Consider the following 17,117-nt stretch of genomic DNA (forward strand, 5'->3'; position numbering starts at 1 on the left):
ACTTGGGAGACTAAGGGATCTTTTTAGACATACCTTTGGAAGCAATCCCAGATCTGGCTCTAGCGTGGCTCTGATACCATGTTAGATTTATAAATCCAGAGTTTTACTGTACGTGAAGGGTGAGGAACAAAGAGAGAGAAGGAGTTGCAGAGAAAACCCGATTTCCCCAATACAGGAGTCGGCTGCCCATCTTTACATTATATGCTATATCTAATACAAAATCTTAGGGTACTAAAATACCCTTTTACAACAAGAGATAATTACATATGTGCCATTAATGAAAGGTCACGATTATGGGTCTGGACCCTTTGACCCATGACCCGATATAAGGAAAACATGTCTTTTCAGTTTGTACATACATGTATGATGTTGGGTCCTTTATGACTATTGTGGCAAGTCTTGTGTATGTGAGATTCTTAAGTCAGTTAGTTTACTGATATATGGCCTAGAGCTTGGTTGAAGTTGTTTATCCTGCTTGTGGTTCTGTAGATCCATATGATTCTTCTTGATTTGGGCTCCATCCAGAAGGATTTATCTTCAAACTGATGGTAACTGTTTGGAAATAAATGCTTAGAAGGGTCCAGGTGTTGCACTTCTGATCACTGGAGATTCTTGTTTAAAGTTCATATCTTGGCAACTTAGAGCAGCACAATGGATGTTGCAGATCAGTAGTTAGTCCAGTAGATACACAGAGCTTGTGATGTTGAGGCGGGCAAGGATAGAAAGGTTGAAAGCTTTGAAGAAGATGAAAGCCAGCAAAGCACCATCTTCAAATGGTAGTCTTTTGGCCATGATCATCACAATTCTCTTTTGCCTGGTTATACTTCTGCAAGGTAGCTACCTGCCCCATCCTATTGTGGCCCATATAATACAGGATTTATAGTTTGTTGAGATTTAAGATATTTCTGAGCTTTTCAATTGAAGTTCACATGTTTAAGTTAGGGTATTCTTTGCCATTTGCAGGGACATGGCCATTTTCACACCTTCTTTCGTTCTGATGATTAGTTGACTTAAAACCTTCTGTGGTCATGCGTATGTTTTAACTTTAAATTTATATATGGTTGTAATGGTGTTTAGAGCTTTAGACCCTCTCTCTCTCTGTCTCTCTCTCTCTCTCTCGATATATATATATATATATATGTATCATTTAGAATTACTAACCAAAATTTTGTGACTTACTGTTTTTTGTTTTGCACTTTTGTGGACTTTATGGGTATTTCTTGTTTGATGTTTGTCACATTTGGTATCACATGCATAATATAGCATCCACTTCCAGCTCTTGTAGTTTAATTCCCCTTTGTTTTCTGTTATTGCATCTGTGATGCTTTCCTCTTCCCATGTTACTATCACTTGCTGAGTAATCTCTATGTCTTTGATGAGATGAAGCACAAAATTTGAATACAAACTATGGAAATTTTTTTTAACGCAGTATACTTTATAATCCATGATGCACCCTGTATGAGGACTTTGGATTATTTGATTTTTGGTGTTTGTACTTGTATTGTCTTTGCCCTGGTAGGTTGAGCAAAATGGAAAGGTGATACATTTACAATAATTAGAAAAGGATACCCTTAAGATATTATCCTCTTGCTTGTGCCATGCAACTCTATCCTCTTGTTCAAGACCTTGGGTCATCGGGGCCTCATGCTATCATATTGAACCTGACAATTGTTATCCTTTATTTAATTAAAATTTTATAGGTGTCTTCTCTCAAGTCAGCTCTAGTATGAAATTTCAAGGTTCGCCTGCTGTTGCCATGGCAAGGTCAAGCTTGATATTAGTCTAGTTCAACAGTAATGGGCAGCACGTCTGCTTTCGCTTCTGCATCTTCTAGGTATGTTTCTTGTTCTTTTTTATTTTTTTTAATGAATCCTATAGGTAATTTCAATTGATGTTTGGATTTGACACATAATGCTTGTTCTAAGAAAATAAGAGTGCAATTTTTAATGTAAAAGTGATTGTTTATGTTTCCTCTTAGATGATACTAAACTCCTAAAGTACCATCAGATTCTATATAAAACCTGGAAACCTCTTGGATATGTGATTTACCACTCATAAAACCAGGGATGTTGGTAGTATTTATAATTTCATCCTTTGCTTGATCCTGCTTGCCAGAGTGGTAAAATAACCGTTGGTTGCATGACATTGCAGGCCTCAACCGCAAGGGCTGTAGACCTTACAACCTGGGAATGTGCTGGCCGTTTTGTTTTCAGCTCATTCAAGCTACCGAGGAGGCCATTGTGAAACACTTGGCAAACTCATCTCTTGATTAGAAAGCTTTTCACTACTTCATCTCTTGATTAGAAAGCTTTTCAAGTAGTGAAGTAACTATGTTGTGCCGTTGCATCTAAACTGTTTCATCAGCTTTAGTTATTTCAGATGGCGATGAATATGAAACTCGTTATGTATAGTTGGTGTTGGAGAAAGACAAAATGTTTGTGATCACACTGCATAGGATTTCATAAGTGTTTTTGTATGTTGTTTTGTGGTTTTGGCTCCTTTGGGATAATATAGCATTTGGACGATGCACATAATGTTACATCTAGTGCTCTCTCTCTCTCTCTCTCTCTCTCTCTCTCTCTCTCTCTCTCTCTCTCTCTCTCTCTCTCTCTCTCTCTGCTGTTACAAGTCTGGTGAGTCCTCGGCCAATTTTGTTCAATCTCTGGTTCGGCAGTTATACTCTGATATGCAATGCTTAATCCTGTTAAACAGTAATCTCAGTGGGATTTGAAAACCAGCTCGATTGACTGACTATAGTGCACCCAGACCAGGCCCACAGAAGCTGCAATTTGCCAGCCAGGCTGAATGATACGTTCTCTGCCTTCATTTCTAGCTTCGTTTTGATGCCTGCAAGGTTTTGAATCAGTATGATTGGTGATAAACTGATTTACTCATATTTGCTTTTTTCATGCAGTCGATTGTGACTAATTCCTTTGATTTTTTTTTCCTTGATTTTGTGAAGCCCCTGTATGCATTGCCATGGTGGGTCCCACAAAAATGAAAATTTCTAGTCTTTTGACTGTTCCAACAGAACGCCCCTGCTTCTGCGGCACATAAACACACCCTTTATATTCCTCCTCATTACATAGGAGAACGGTAAGAGATAATGAAGCAATTAATAGAATCTTGCTCAGACACATTTGTGTGTGGTCATGATCATCACTGGATCAATATGTCCGTCAAGATGCAACAGTTGATTGTCTCTCTTTTGAGACTCGCATGACTTGCTTAGAGTCCTACCTACCTAGATATGAGTCTGCCTGGTTTTGGAGAGATCACATCATTTTAATTCCTAGTTTCAGCTCATTATGTGATTGACTTGAAACCATTTTGAAACATGTACAATAAGTTAAGCTCAAACCATGACAAGTGAACTATAGCATGCAAAAATTATCTTGAGTTGATGAATCTTACATAACTCATTAGGTCCCACATTCTCTTTGGAGCTGTAATCTCATGTACTAAAATGATTGAACGCATAGCGCCCTTGGATATGGTGATATGCACCACGTGTTTCCCTCTTTTTTTTAAGGCCGTGGCACAACGACAAAGAAGTTTTATATGTGAACCAGATAATGAATAGTAAAAGAAAAGTGGAACTCAAAACACTTTGCTGGTGATCACTAATCTGTGCCTCAAGCTCATGAAGCCATTGGCCCACACGTGAATAGATTTGTCAAGCAAGGGTGGTGGCAACATTTGAGATGGCCCAGTGTGATAGTAATATTACTTGTACCACATGATAATCTTTTCTGTTTTCAGTTTAGAGATCCCTCAAACAAGCTATGAACAAACATTTCCAGGTTATTGAGATAGAACGATGCAACCTTAGCTGTCTATTGAAAGAGGTGAATGGGATAGTTGTATGGTTAGGTCACACTATCATAGGGTAACCCCCAGATTGCCTATAAAAAAAACTACAGTAGCCTGTTGATGCTTCATACACCTTGATCTCATGATTTGCATGCCTCTGCCTATTAATATGGCTGCAATGCATGCAATCCATACCGTTAGTTTGCATCACTCTAGTCACACAAGTTGAAATATGCTAGGCACAGGCCAATCCAAGCCTGGCAATAGATTTTACTCCCCACCAAGATGATTTCATTCAAAAGCCTATAAAGGCCAAAGCACCAAAATTTTGTTGGTTATTAAAGGAAGAAAAAAGAAAGAACATATATGAACAAAGTTTTCCAATTAACATATTTTCTTTCAGTTCCTACAATTTTGGAAAGCTGTTTCAGAAAAATATCTCGAATAGCAGAATGTTAGAATGAAAACTACGTCATAATGGCTACCTCAATTTGCTCCCGTGTGGTATCCTCTTAACACAATAATAACATGTGGTGTATTCATTTATCTGTGTCAATGTGTTTTAGGTTAAACTAATTCTAGCGCATTAACATAACATATTCCCATTCTTAATTACTTTCAATCTCAACAAGATCCATATTGTGAAAATGTTTCAAAACAGTTTCCTATTTCCTCAACAATCTTTATTTTCCAGGAAAAAGCTGTCTATGTACATATTGCAAAACTACACAAGATTTAATAGACATACAACGGAAAAACTCTCCATTGAAAGAAACACTTGACTTTATGCGATGTTAGCTCGTTTCATTCATACCCCGCACCAGAACTCTGCTCTATAACACTGCAACAAGAGAACCTGAAATGAGAACGACCACATACATCGAAATAAAGCTGACAGGTGAATGAACAAAGCGTACTAAAATGTCAAACTTCATTTTCTCATAGCATAGCCGATCCACTCAATGGTAGGGGTGGCAATCGGGTCGGGTTGGCGGGTCGTGTCGGTGGGTCAGCATACCTCAACACAAACCCAACCCGTTCATTAAACTGGTCGGCTGTGGTAAACACGAACCCGACCCATTTATTAAACGGGTAACCCGACACGACACGGTTAACCCGTTTAATAAACGGGTCAGGTTCGGGTAAACGGGTTGGCGAGTCGGGTACGAGTAAACGGGTAAACAGGTTGGTGGGCAGGCGGGGTCGGGTAAACAGGTTGGCGGGTGGGTTGGCGGGTCTGGTTCGGGTAAGCGGGTTGACCCACCCGCCTAACTCGTTTATTAAACGGGTCAGCCAGGTTGGCGGGTTGGCATACCCCTAACACGAACCCGACCCGTTTAATAAACGGGTTAGGCTGGTCGACCCGTTTACGACATGAACCCGTTTAAGCCAAACCCGAACCCGGCTAAGAAGCGGGTTGGCGGGTCGTGTCAGATTTTGCCACACCTACTCAATGGTAGCTGCAATACCAGCTATCTATCCTAATGCAATCTCCGGCAATTCTACTTCATAAATGAGAAGCATTTGATAAATGCCACTGCCAATTTAATTTTCTCCAAAATTTCATTAAGGAGATGCAGAAGTGGAAGCAGACGTGCTGCCTACAGAGTCATTACTGTTGAACTAAACTGATATCAAGCCTGGCCTTCTTGCCATGGCAGGAGCAGGCGAACCTTGAAATTTCACAATAGAGCTGCCTTGAGAGAAGAGACACCTATAAAATTTTAATTAAATAAAGGATAACAATTATCAGGTTTAATATGGTAACATGAGGCCCAGATGACCCAAGGTCTTGAACAAGAGGATAGAGTTGCATGGCACAAGCCAGAAGATAATATCTTAAAGGTATCCTTTCTAATTACTGTAAATGTATCACCTTTTCATTTTTCTCAACCTACCAGGGCAAAGACAATACAAGTACAAACACCAAAAATCAAATAATCCAAAGTCCTCATACAGGGTGCATCATGGATTATAAAGTATACCGCGTTGAAAAAAAAAACAGTTTGTATTGAAATTTTGTACTTCATCTCATCAATTCCAATCGTCCAAATTTCTCTTGTGCTTCGTTTATACAAATGCTGATTAAGTTTGTTGTTTTGATGAACAGAAGTCTATTGCCCAATCTAATATTGAGGCAGAGTATCGTGTTCTTGCTGATGTAGTTGCTGAAGCTACCTGGATTTGGTTTCTTTTATAGAAATGCATGTTTTGTCTCTTGCTCAACCAGCCATCTAGTGCAATAATGTTAGCCATGTATCTTTCAGCTAATCCTGTTCTCTACTCTCACAGCAATTATAATGAAATTGATGTGCATTTTATGCTAGACAAGGTTGCCAAACGGGAATGAGCTGTTAAATGCATCTCCTCAAGCGACCAGATTATTGATATTTTAACCAAATTTCTCTCATCGGACTCAATTTTCTTCACATCAGTTCAAGCTCAATGTCCTTGCAGGACCATACATTGACCTTGCGAGGGGATGTTAGCGAAGATCCACGTCCATTAAAAGGTTCTGCTCCAATTCTATCTAATGAGATAAGGGTTGGCAGAGTACCATCTTGAAGCTCACAAGATCGGTAAGATTCTAATAAAGATAAACTTGCTATTAATAATGCTACTATTGTAGCAAAGCGCAAGGAGAAGATGAAAGAAATTATTGAAAATATCTCCAACCGAGACTCTATCTTGTTGTAGTTGGCATGACATATACGAATTGAACCAAGTCATGTTAAGTGTGCACTTGACATACTATCGTGTTTCTTTGTTGAGTGTCAGAAATAAACGATTGAAGTCTCGACCTCCTTATGACACAGATACCAATGATTTTTGCTCAGTTAATCCAGAACATTTGCAGCCTATCCTATGTCGTGAGCGGATTTTCACAATCGAAAGACAGGTACCATCTTGCTCTAGGCAATTGCTATGATCCCGAGGAATGCTCTCTCTAAGGTTCAACTTGAGATTTGTTTCATATTTCATTTCAGAGTAACTTACTGTCTGGTCAATGCTTCAAAGAAGTGGACACTAGGGGCACGTTTGGAAGAGAGAAACTCTCGTAGCAAAAGAAAATTTTGTCTATGAGAGTTTTTGATATGAAAACTTTTTCAAAAGAAAGTTTTTAGCTTGTTTGTGTAACATGAAAAAGAGTGGGAAAATATGAAAATTGAGAGAGAAGAGGAGAGTGGTGGTGTAGGTAAGATGGGTGGTGGAGAGTGCAAAAAAATAAATTTTCTCTTGGTAAGGAACAATATTTCACTCCTAGTAGAGGAATGTTTCTTATTAAGTATATTTATTAGAAAAACTCTCTTTTGAGTTTGAAAAGGTCTAAAATTTTTGTACTAATTTTCCATTTCGAATTACCTTTCCTACATCTTTTTGGCTTCCAAACGTGCCTTAAGGAACCAATAAATTGCTTAGTATAGCCCTCATTTTTTTCTAAATTTTGGTTTTCGCTCCTAAATAGTTGACCTATGGTTAATGTCCCTCACGTAAACCGGGATAGGGACGTGTCCAAGCGAAGTAGGTTATATGCCCCCCCCCCCCCCCGAAGATGCACTGTTTGCTACAGTGCGTGTTCGGGGATCCGAATGAGCGCCACGTATATAAGCTCGTGGGGCTCGTATCCCTATGTGTGTTGGTATCACTTAGCATCGGAGTCCGGTGTGGTTGCAAAGACTTAAGTACCCTTTCCTGCCATTCTCGCCAAGAAACGATGGTTCGAGAAAAGGACAAAAATGTCCTCTATCTAGAAAAGTGAAATAACGGTTCAAGATCCTCCATCTAGAAAAGTGAAACGTTGGTTCGAGAATGATGTTAACTCTTCAAAGTCCAAATGTTTCATTTTTGCCCTAAGTAGTAAACTTTTGCACCATCTACTGTAACAGGAGTTCCCTTTGACGCCGCACCATTTGTCGTTGTCTGCTGCCATCGGACCCTTCTTTATCGTCGTTTGCTTCCACCGGAGCACCCTTTGTCGTCGTCTGCTGCCGCCGGAGCACCCTTTGCCGTCGTCTGTTGTCGTCGGAGCAACATTTGCCTTCGTCTGCTATCGTCGGAGCACCCTTTGTTGTCGTCGGTTGCCGCCAGAGCAACCTTGAAACAATGATTTCGTAGTGGCGGCATCATTGCCACCATCGGCTGCGTCTACCTTCTGGGTGTTTCTCCTCTACTGTTGGATTACCAAAACCTGTATCGTTTCAGTGAGTTTCATAAGGTTTCGTTATGCAAAGAAATTGATTTGTAAATCTGAATGCTAAATCTTACAACTGGTTGTACTATTCATGCTAAATAACACCTATTTTCATACTCAAACAAATTGATTTGTACCTATCCACCTTCTGGGCATCAAAAAACAGTTAGCACAATTTGTTATGAAGCAACAATAATTTATATGTTTGAAGCAGTAATGATTTAATGAAATTACCATGATTTGTACTTAAGTTTGATAAATTATACATCAATGTTTATGCATGAAGCCCAAATGTTACAACGATATGTACTTACTTATGAAGGTTGTGATTGCTACAACGATTTGTAAGTTTGAAGCAACAATGATTTATACATTTAAAGCAGTAGCGATGTGTATTTATGAAGTTACCTCGATTTGTACTTAAATTTGCTAAATCTTACAACGATGTTTACTTATGAAGCCAAATATTGTGACGATTTGTAATGTCGATGATTGTTTAACGAATGAGATAATTTGTAATATTATATACTTGGGGAGGCGGTTGTAACATATAATGATGCGGTTAAATTTATGTGTTGTGCGGGTTATCAATGTCTAAAGCTTGTCAGACAAGAAATCCCCTGTCGTTCGATTTCATGAGACTTAATGAAATGATCCGCCATTCCCATCTATATGAGCGTTATGAAGGGTGCCAAACTATAATGAAGATTGAGAATGGTAAAAAAAGGGACAAAGCGTTAGAATTGTATTATGTGGAGCAATATCCATCAGATATTGAGGTTGAAGATCGAAGGAAGCATGAGGAAGAACGATCACTGAAGAAGAAGAAGAAGAAGGATGACGAAGAAGAAGGATGACGAAGAGAAGGAAAAGCAAAGGAAGAAGGAGGAGGAAAATAAAAAGCAAAGGCAAATAAAGGAGGAGGAGAAGAGGGAGAGGGAAAGGCAAAGGAAGAAGGAGGAGGAGGAGGAGAGGGAAAGGCAAAGGAAGAAGGAGGAGGAGAGGGAAAGGCAAAGAAAGAATAAGGAGGAGGAGGAAGATAAGGAAAGGCAATTGAAGAAGAAGAAGGAGGAGGAAGAGAAGGAAATGCAAATAATGAAGATAGAAGAGGAAAGGCAAAGGAAGAAGCATCAGGATGATGATGAGAAGGAAAGGCAAAAAAAAGAGAAGGAGGACGAGGAAGAGAAGGAAAGGCAAAGGAAGGAGAAGGAGGACGAGGAAGAGAAGGAAAGGCAAAGGAAAGATAAGGAGGACGAGGAAGATAAGAAAAGAGAAAAGAAGAAGCAGAAGGAGGAAGAGGAAGAGAATGAAAAAAAAAGGAAAAAGCAGGAAGAGGAAGAGAAAGAAAGGGAAAGGAAAAAACAGGAGGAGGAAGAGAAGGAAAGGGAAAAGAAGAAGCAGGAGGATGAAGAGAAAGAAAGGGAAAGAAAAAAGTAGGAGGATGAAGAGAAAGAAATGGAAATGAAGGAAGTAATTGAAAAGCAGATTAGGGAGCCAAAGAAGCGAAGGAAGGAAGAAGAAAGTCAGAGGATGGAGGGAGGAGATGAAGAAGAGAAAAGTATGACCAAGGTACGTAAATCGATCCTATCTGTCATGATTTACTGTGAGAGTTATTACTATGTATAGCGATTACTATGAACGATTTACTATTATAGGTATGATTATGTATAGCGATTACTATGAACGATTTACTGTGATAGCGATTACTGTGAACGATTTACTGTTATAGGTATGATTGTGTATAGCGATTACTCTGATAGCGATTACTATGTATAGCGAGTGTGCAACAATTATTATTTATAGCGATTACTGTGTACAACGACATGTAAAAGTACAAGTAGAACTAATTTTGATTTGATACGAATAATATGCTATTTTATGTTACAGGGAGGTCACAAGAGAAGTAGAGAACCAGGTGAAAAGCTCAGAGGGCAGTGTCAGTGGCATGTAGTTTTGTCGTTGTATGGACAGCTGAGTGAATATCAGAATGATCGATTGCGAAATATGCACTTCGGCGGCCTTTTGGACCAGCATTTTTTTGAAACGTGTTGGAACACCATGACCCACGTGGTAAATAAGTGGAATAATAAGACGAACACATTCCAGTGTGATTCTTTTGAGATCACCATGACCCTAGAAGATGTGGCACAAATTATGGGCCTTAAGTGCCATAAAATTGTTGTCCTATTACGAGATTCAAACTATACCGCAAGGGACAAGTGCATGGCCTTTCTAGGAATGTCGATGGAGGAATGGAGACAATGTATTTTTGGTGGAAGCAATTCCACATCGATAAAAGTTTATTCTTTCTGTAATAAATGGGAAGGTCAGTCTGCTACATGTGCATATTAAAGAGCTGACCAAGAGTTGCGTGGCTTCCTTCTTTATTTTTTTGGACTTACTTTATTTTCTGATTTGTCTGGTTCGACAATAAGTTACCTGTGGCTGCAATTCTTGGAAGACTTAGATAAAGTCGACAACTATGTATGGGGTGTTGTTATGCTTGCACACTTGTATAGTCAACTTTACCGTGCGAGTAATGATACAAAAACTATCACAGGGTTTTGGCCATTTGTCCAGGTAATTGTTTATTATATATTTTATAGTTGTAGACTAAGATAGTTGAAGGTTATAGTCTTACTAATATATATAATTTTGTAGGCCTGGTTGTGGGAGCATATTGTCGCCATACGTCCTTAGTGTGGCCCAGCGATTTGTGATTTTCCAAAGATCGGCCGGTGGGCTAGAATAAATGTAAAACAAGATAATGCTAAGTTTATTTTAGATGAATTGCAATTAAATGGTTTAAAATTGTTTACAATCATTTCAGCATTTATCATTCATTAGTATAAATCGTTGAAATGTTTTGCATTCTTAAGTAATCATCATTGCAGGATTTTCACTTTGTTAGTACAAATCGTTCTAATGTTTAACATTCTTAAGTAATGATCGTTGCAAGATTTTGTATTCCTTAATATAAATCGTTATCGCTTTAGCATTTAACTTTCGTTAGTGTAAATCGTTGTAATCGTTAGCATTCTTAAGTAATTATCATTGCAGGATTTTGTATTCCTTAGTACAAATTGTTATCGCTTTAGCATTTAACTTTTGTTAGTGTAAATCATTATAATCGTTAGCATTCTTAAGTAATGATCATTATAGAATTTTGTATTCTTTAGTACAAATCGTTATCATTTTAGCATTTAACTTTCATTAGTGTAAATCGTTGTAATTGTTAGCATTCTTAAGTAATGATCATTGCAGGATTTTGTATTCCTTAGTACAAATCATTATCGCTTTAGCATTTAAATTTCATTAGTGTAAATCATTGTAATCGTTAGCATTCTTAAGTAATGATCGTTACAGGATTTTGTATTCCTTAGTACAAATCGTTATCGCGTGTAAATTGTTGTAATCGTTAGCTTTCTTAAGTAATGATCATTGTAGAATTATTTCTTCGTTAGTATAAAGTGTTATCTTTTTAGCATTTAGCATTCATTATTGTAAATTATTGTAATATGTAGCATTCATTAGTGTAAATCATTTTAATACAAAGCTCTCATTAATAACAGTCGTAATATATTTAGCACTCATTATTATAAATTATTTTAATATTTAGCATTAATTAGCATGAATAATTATATTTATACCTAAACCATAATCTCCAATGTACAGGTTGTGTAGAGACCGTATGGAGATGGAGAGGACAAGGACCAAGAGATTGTTGCTCAGGCTATGAGACTGTCTGCCTGCGATATTTGGCTGTTTAGCAATTATGAAGCCGAGTTGCAGTATGGTAGTCGAGTTCTCCTACAAGCTGGCTTGGGACAGTCTACCCCAAAGCAGCCTGTGGAAGTGAGAAGGAATATGAAAAGTGGTGGGGCCAGGAACATGAATTGGCATGATCGCTTCAGGGAACAATTGGATAGCTGAAACAAAAGAGGTATTCGTGCCATAGCGTATGATTATAAAGAACGACAATATGACTTCAACTATTTCAAAAAATATTGGGAACCCATGTGTCAAAATCTGGAGATTGAGAATAAGCAACGTGGAAATGTTGGGAACCCATGTGTCCCTCTTGTCCCCCATTATGTCATCTCCTAGCATAGAAAACACGTTCATCGTGTCCCTCCGGCTACAACAACGATTCCCTCAGTTGCAGTATACGATGAGAAGCGAACACAACTCACAAAAAGAAAGGTAGTCTCCGCCACAAGGTTTGAGATGATGGAGAGGGAAAATAAGGAGTTACAGAAGCAGGTGAGGAATTTGGGGAGACAAATGCGGTCACTGGTAGAGCTGATTACCAGTGGTTTTAATAAGATCGCGGGAACCAATATGCCATCGAGGAAAGAGAGTCCACCAAGAAAAAGAAAGAGACGATTTGTATATCAAAGTTCATCTGAGTCGTCAAGTGCCACTGAATAAACATTATATGATTTTTTTATCTCGATATTTATTTGTTGTAATTCTATAATTCTTTGTTGTAATTCTATAATTCTTTTTTGTAAAGTGACATTTTATAAATGTATAATTCTTTTTTTAATAAGCGTAACACACAAGTGCCACTGAACAAATCGTTGTAATGTTCGGCCTTCATTAAAAAAAATTGAAGAAGCGTTTAACGTTGTGTACTGCATAAATCATGAAGTATTTTTATGAGCATTCTTTATATCATGATTTATACAAACATTGATAAAAGCATAAAATGATTTGTATGTATAAAGACTATGTACTATCGTGATTTGCTACATCACGATCTGTACAACCATGCCACCAAAACCCATCAAATAATCAAACTAAATTTGTTTGAATATCGTATTGTGATTTGCCTTTATGAGCTTATCTAAGCAAACGATACATTCCATCGCGATTTACATAAATCGACATGATGTTTAGACTTAGTAAAGAACAAATTGAGTTAACTTCAAAGATACAAACGTCATTGTGTGAATCGCGATGGGACAATATCTGGTATAATGATTAAGATACATTATATGTACAATGATTTGTCTTATCGCGATTTACACTGACTGATAAGAGGCGAATAAATATAAATCTACTTAGAACCACCATTCTTTAAGTATCATAATATAATAATATTTTTCTCTAGCGATTTACTTTTACGAGCTATGTTTATGTGAACGATATGTCCATCACGATTTACACAATGATTGATTCATAAAAGGAAGGAAAAAAATAATAAACAAATCGACACGATGTTTAGACATAGTAAACTACAAATCCTGAAATAGTAGCAAATCGATTTCATTGTAACGATACTTGCTATAGTGATTTGCTTAATACCGATTGTTCTCTCACGAATTAATTTTACGAGCTTTGTATATGTGAACAACATGTCCTACCGCGATTTACACAATGACTAATTCATAAAAGGCGGAAAGGAAAAACAATAAACAAAACGACACGATGTTTAGACTTAGTAAACTATAAATCGAGTTAACTTCAACGATGCATTACAACCACATTCATTTACAAAATATATGAGTATTTAGTTACAATACATGACCTTCACTAGTCACTGAGAATGATAAAAGGCAAATCTATCTACCAATGGAGGTCCTTATCTCTTTGCAAGTTTTTTTTTGCAGCACATTTGTACCTATTGATTATGCATAGACTTGTTCACATGTGTTCCTCCTAACGTATAAGAGCTACTTGACTTTTCCCATACATAGACTTTTACCAAGATATGCAGCTGCCCTTTGACATCCACTTCTACTAAATATCTTAACATCAAAATCCAAATTACCACTATACTTGAACACCAAAAATTCTCCAAATTGCAAGGAATGACATGTGACAAATGTTGGCCAACCATTCTTGAGAAACATGGCACCATCTTTAGTTGTTTAAGGTGACATTAGCACATTTATCTAACTTGATACGCCTTGCAAAGGCTAGAGAAATGTACTGCAAAAGCAAATGATCTTTCAGGTCATGCATTTATCACTAGCCAGAGAGAAATTTAACACTCAATCAAATGATTCCAAAAGTTCTTAAATTCTCATCCCAGATAGAACCCCACATAGAACAATCGAAACAAATGAGTATTTAGTTATAATACATCATGGAAAGCTATTTATGGGAGGACATTTCCGTCAAACACATATCTATCTTTTAGAGACTCCCATTTTTACAGAAGAGATCACCAAAACATCCATATCGTTCATCGTCAAGTTTATTTTCTGCTGCAAAATGATTCTATGTGCAACTGCGGATACATCCTCTCCAAGAAAATAAGCTCAAAACGATTCTATGTGCAACTAAGGATATTCTCTCCAAGAAAATAAGCTCAAAATGATTCTATGTGCAGCTGAGGATACTCCCACTGCACCATTTTGTCATGAAGTATATCGAAGATTAGGCAAATATTTTTCCAACTAAGGAGTCTGGTTTGCGAACAATGAAAGTACCGACAGTATGAATAGATCAAATATATGGACATCAACATCACCCCCTATCTATCATATAAAATATATGTGCTTGCTCCGGTATGGCAACAACGATTCAAGATGATTATGGTCGTTATATTTTGTGTAAGCTTCAATATACTTCACGACAAATATGCCACAGTCATATATGTCATGAATATATCGATGTGTATACACAGAAGATAACAACCATAATTATCATCGAAGATTATATAGATCTTTCCTCACGGCGTGAAATAACTACAAGGAAGAAGAAGATTATTTAGGTGTTTAGGGTTTAGGGTATAGGATTTAGGTTTTTGGGTTTTATCTTGTAGGGATTGGGGTTTAGGGTTTAGGGTTTAGGTTTTAGGTTTTAGGTTTTAGGTTTTAGGTTTAGGTTTTATGATTTAGGTTTAGGGTTTTAGGGTTTAGGTTTTATGTTTTAGGGATTGGGATTTAGGGTTTAGGGATTAGGGTGTAGGGTTTAGCGTTTAGGATTTAGGGTTTAGGGTTTAGGGCTTAGGTTTAGGGGTCTAGGGTTTAGGTGTAAGACCCCTAATTTTTTTGAGAAAATTCAATTCATAATAAGAATTCTGAGATAAATATTTTTGTATGTTTACGAGGATCTTCGCACACACACACACACACACACACACACACACACACACACACACATATATATATATATATATATATATATATATATATATATATATATATATATATATATATATATATATATATATATATATATATATATGAATTGATACGAATGCGCATTCGCAATGAATTATTCATTGAAACCCTAAATTCAATTCGAATTGCATAAGATCATTCGGATCTCAAATCAAAAAATTTAAACGGTGTTAAAACTCTGTCATTTTATGTAAATTAATAAAGAATGTATTTTTAAAGGAGTATGGGTTATACCGGAGATGGTTTTTCATGAAGAACATTAATTTAGAATATATTTTAAAATTCGGGTTATATTTGAGTTTTTGTCATATTTTCCCTTCGTAGGTAGGCTTGGGTCCCACTAGGGGGTCGACCCTAGCCCATGATCGACGTATTTTTGGTCATCAGCAAGCCTTGGAAGACCAGCTGGTCACGTTTGACTAGCTGGGCGGTGGCACTTCGGTAAGAAGTGCAATAGTTATTCAAATGGAAGCCTACGATAGTCCATGCGTGAGGCTCAAGGCCTCATGATGAGGCTTAAAGCATCATCATGAGGGTGGAGTGCCTTTCCAAGAGGTGCATGGGGCTGCGCCCCATGGTATTTTTGAAATTTTAAATCCAAGTTTTAAAAAGAAGAGGTTGAGAGGCCTCTTTGGGCGGCCATGCAAGGGTATTACACCCTTGCCACCGCCTAGAAGGGCGTGAGAGGAGCCCTAGCCATCGGATCTCTCTATGAGATCCTAGCCTTCCATCTTGCATGCATAGGTATATAAACTTTTAGAAAAAAAAAGGGAGCCAAAAACTAGACATTTTTGGGCTCTCCCTCTCTCTCTTCTTTCTTTCTCTCCTCTCCTCTTCCTCTTGCTCCACCGTTTTCTCTTTTGAAGGTGTGTGTTTGTGTGGTGTGTGAACCGAAATCTTGGAAGCTCTTCCATTTCAAGTGAAGAAGTTCCAATCTCCTCCCTCAACCGAGCAAAGGTGAGATTCTTCATCGTTATGGTGTCGTTTGAAGGTATAGCATGTGGTTCAGCCGTGAAGCCCAAACTGTCTTGCATCCGTTGCATGCAAGGGGTTACATGGTGGATTTGATGTCGTGCTTATGTTGCTTGTTCTTTCTTTTCTTTTGAAATGCATTTTTTCCTTCATACCTCCATTGTTTTGATGTCAATGTGTCATCTTGGTTGCGAAAGGTTCAAGATATACCGGAACCACCTTCTTCCATTCCGTAGAATGCAAGGGGGTTCTTGGTGGTAGCGTAATGGACTTAGTTTTCTTCTAATGCATGTATGCAACATTGTACATCCTCTTTGTTTTTGTTGGTTTTTCTCCATTTGCTTCATTCTTATTGTTCTTCTTGCATGCATATCGCGGATTCTCATTGTGGGGATGTGGGATGCAAGGTTGCAACCACCTCTTATGGTGGTGAGGTTGGCAACAAGGCTGCCATACTCCCCATGGAGCTTGAGGAACCGGACTGGGTTCATTCGCAGCCCAGCCCCGTCGCCTCTTTCTCTTCCTTGCTCATTCGGGCTGCTAAGGTCGTTCGGTCGGACATGGTCTGAACCATTTTTGGTTCAGATTGTCAGCTGGACACCCGGTCTGAGCACGAGGCTCGGACAGGGGTGTCCCTTGCAAGCCTTGGAAGCAATCGAGTACTTAAAGCACTCAGTCAGATGTGTGTTGGCGTCCCAGCAGCAGACGTTGCCTGCACCGCCCTCCTGCTTTGCTGTCGATCTGGTGCGGCCTGCACCATGGCCGGTCTGGACACCCAGGTCTAGACCATGGCTTAGGGTCTGAGTCGGGGCCTAGGTCTGCACCAGACCCAGGTCATTCGCAGTAGCACCTGAACCGAGTCTGGTTCGGGTGATGCTGTCGGGTTGTGACAGCCGTGCAAGCCTGGACCAGAGTGTCCAGACCATGTGCACGGTCTGTGCACACCTAGTCCAACAGCACAGGCCTAGACTGAATGTCCCGACCTGTGGGCTGCTGGTTTTGGC

The 17,117-nt window shown here is 38.4% G+C and overlaps 1 long non-coding RNA gene across 1 annotated transcript; it reads left to right on the plus strand.

Annotated features, from left to right (window-relative positions):
- Nucleotides 1-687: 687 nt before the first annotated feature.
- Nucleotides 688-2,402, plus strand: LOC149829838 (uncharacterized). Its single transcript, XR_016433652.1, has 3 exons — nucleotides 688-833; nucleotides 1,701-1,834; nucleotides 2,152-2,402. It is a non-coding gene; the product is annotated as an uncharacterized LOC149829838 (long non-coding RNA).
- Nucleotides 2,403-17,117: the final 14,715 nt, after the last annotated feature.

Source organism: Nuphar pumila, chromosome 8 (genome assembly GCF_984573655.1).
Source record: "Nuphar pumila chromosome 8, dmNupPumi1.hap1.1, whole genome shotgun sequence".
Classification (NCBI taxonomy): Eukaryota; Viridiplantae; Streptophyta; class Magnoliopsida; order Nymphaeales; family Nymphaeaceae; genus Nuphar; species Nuphar pumila.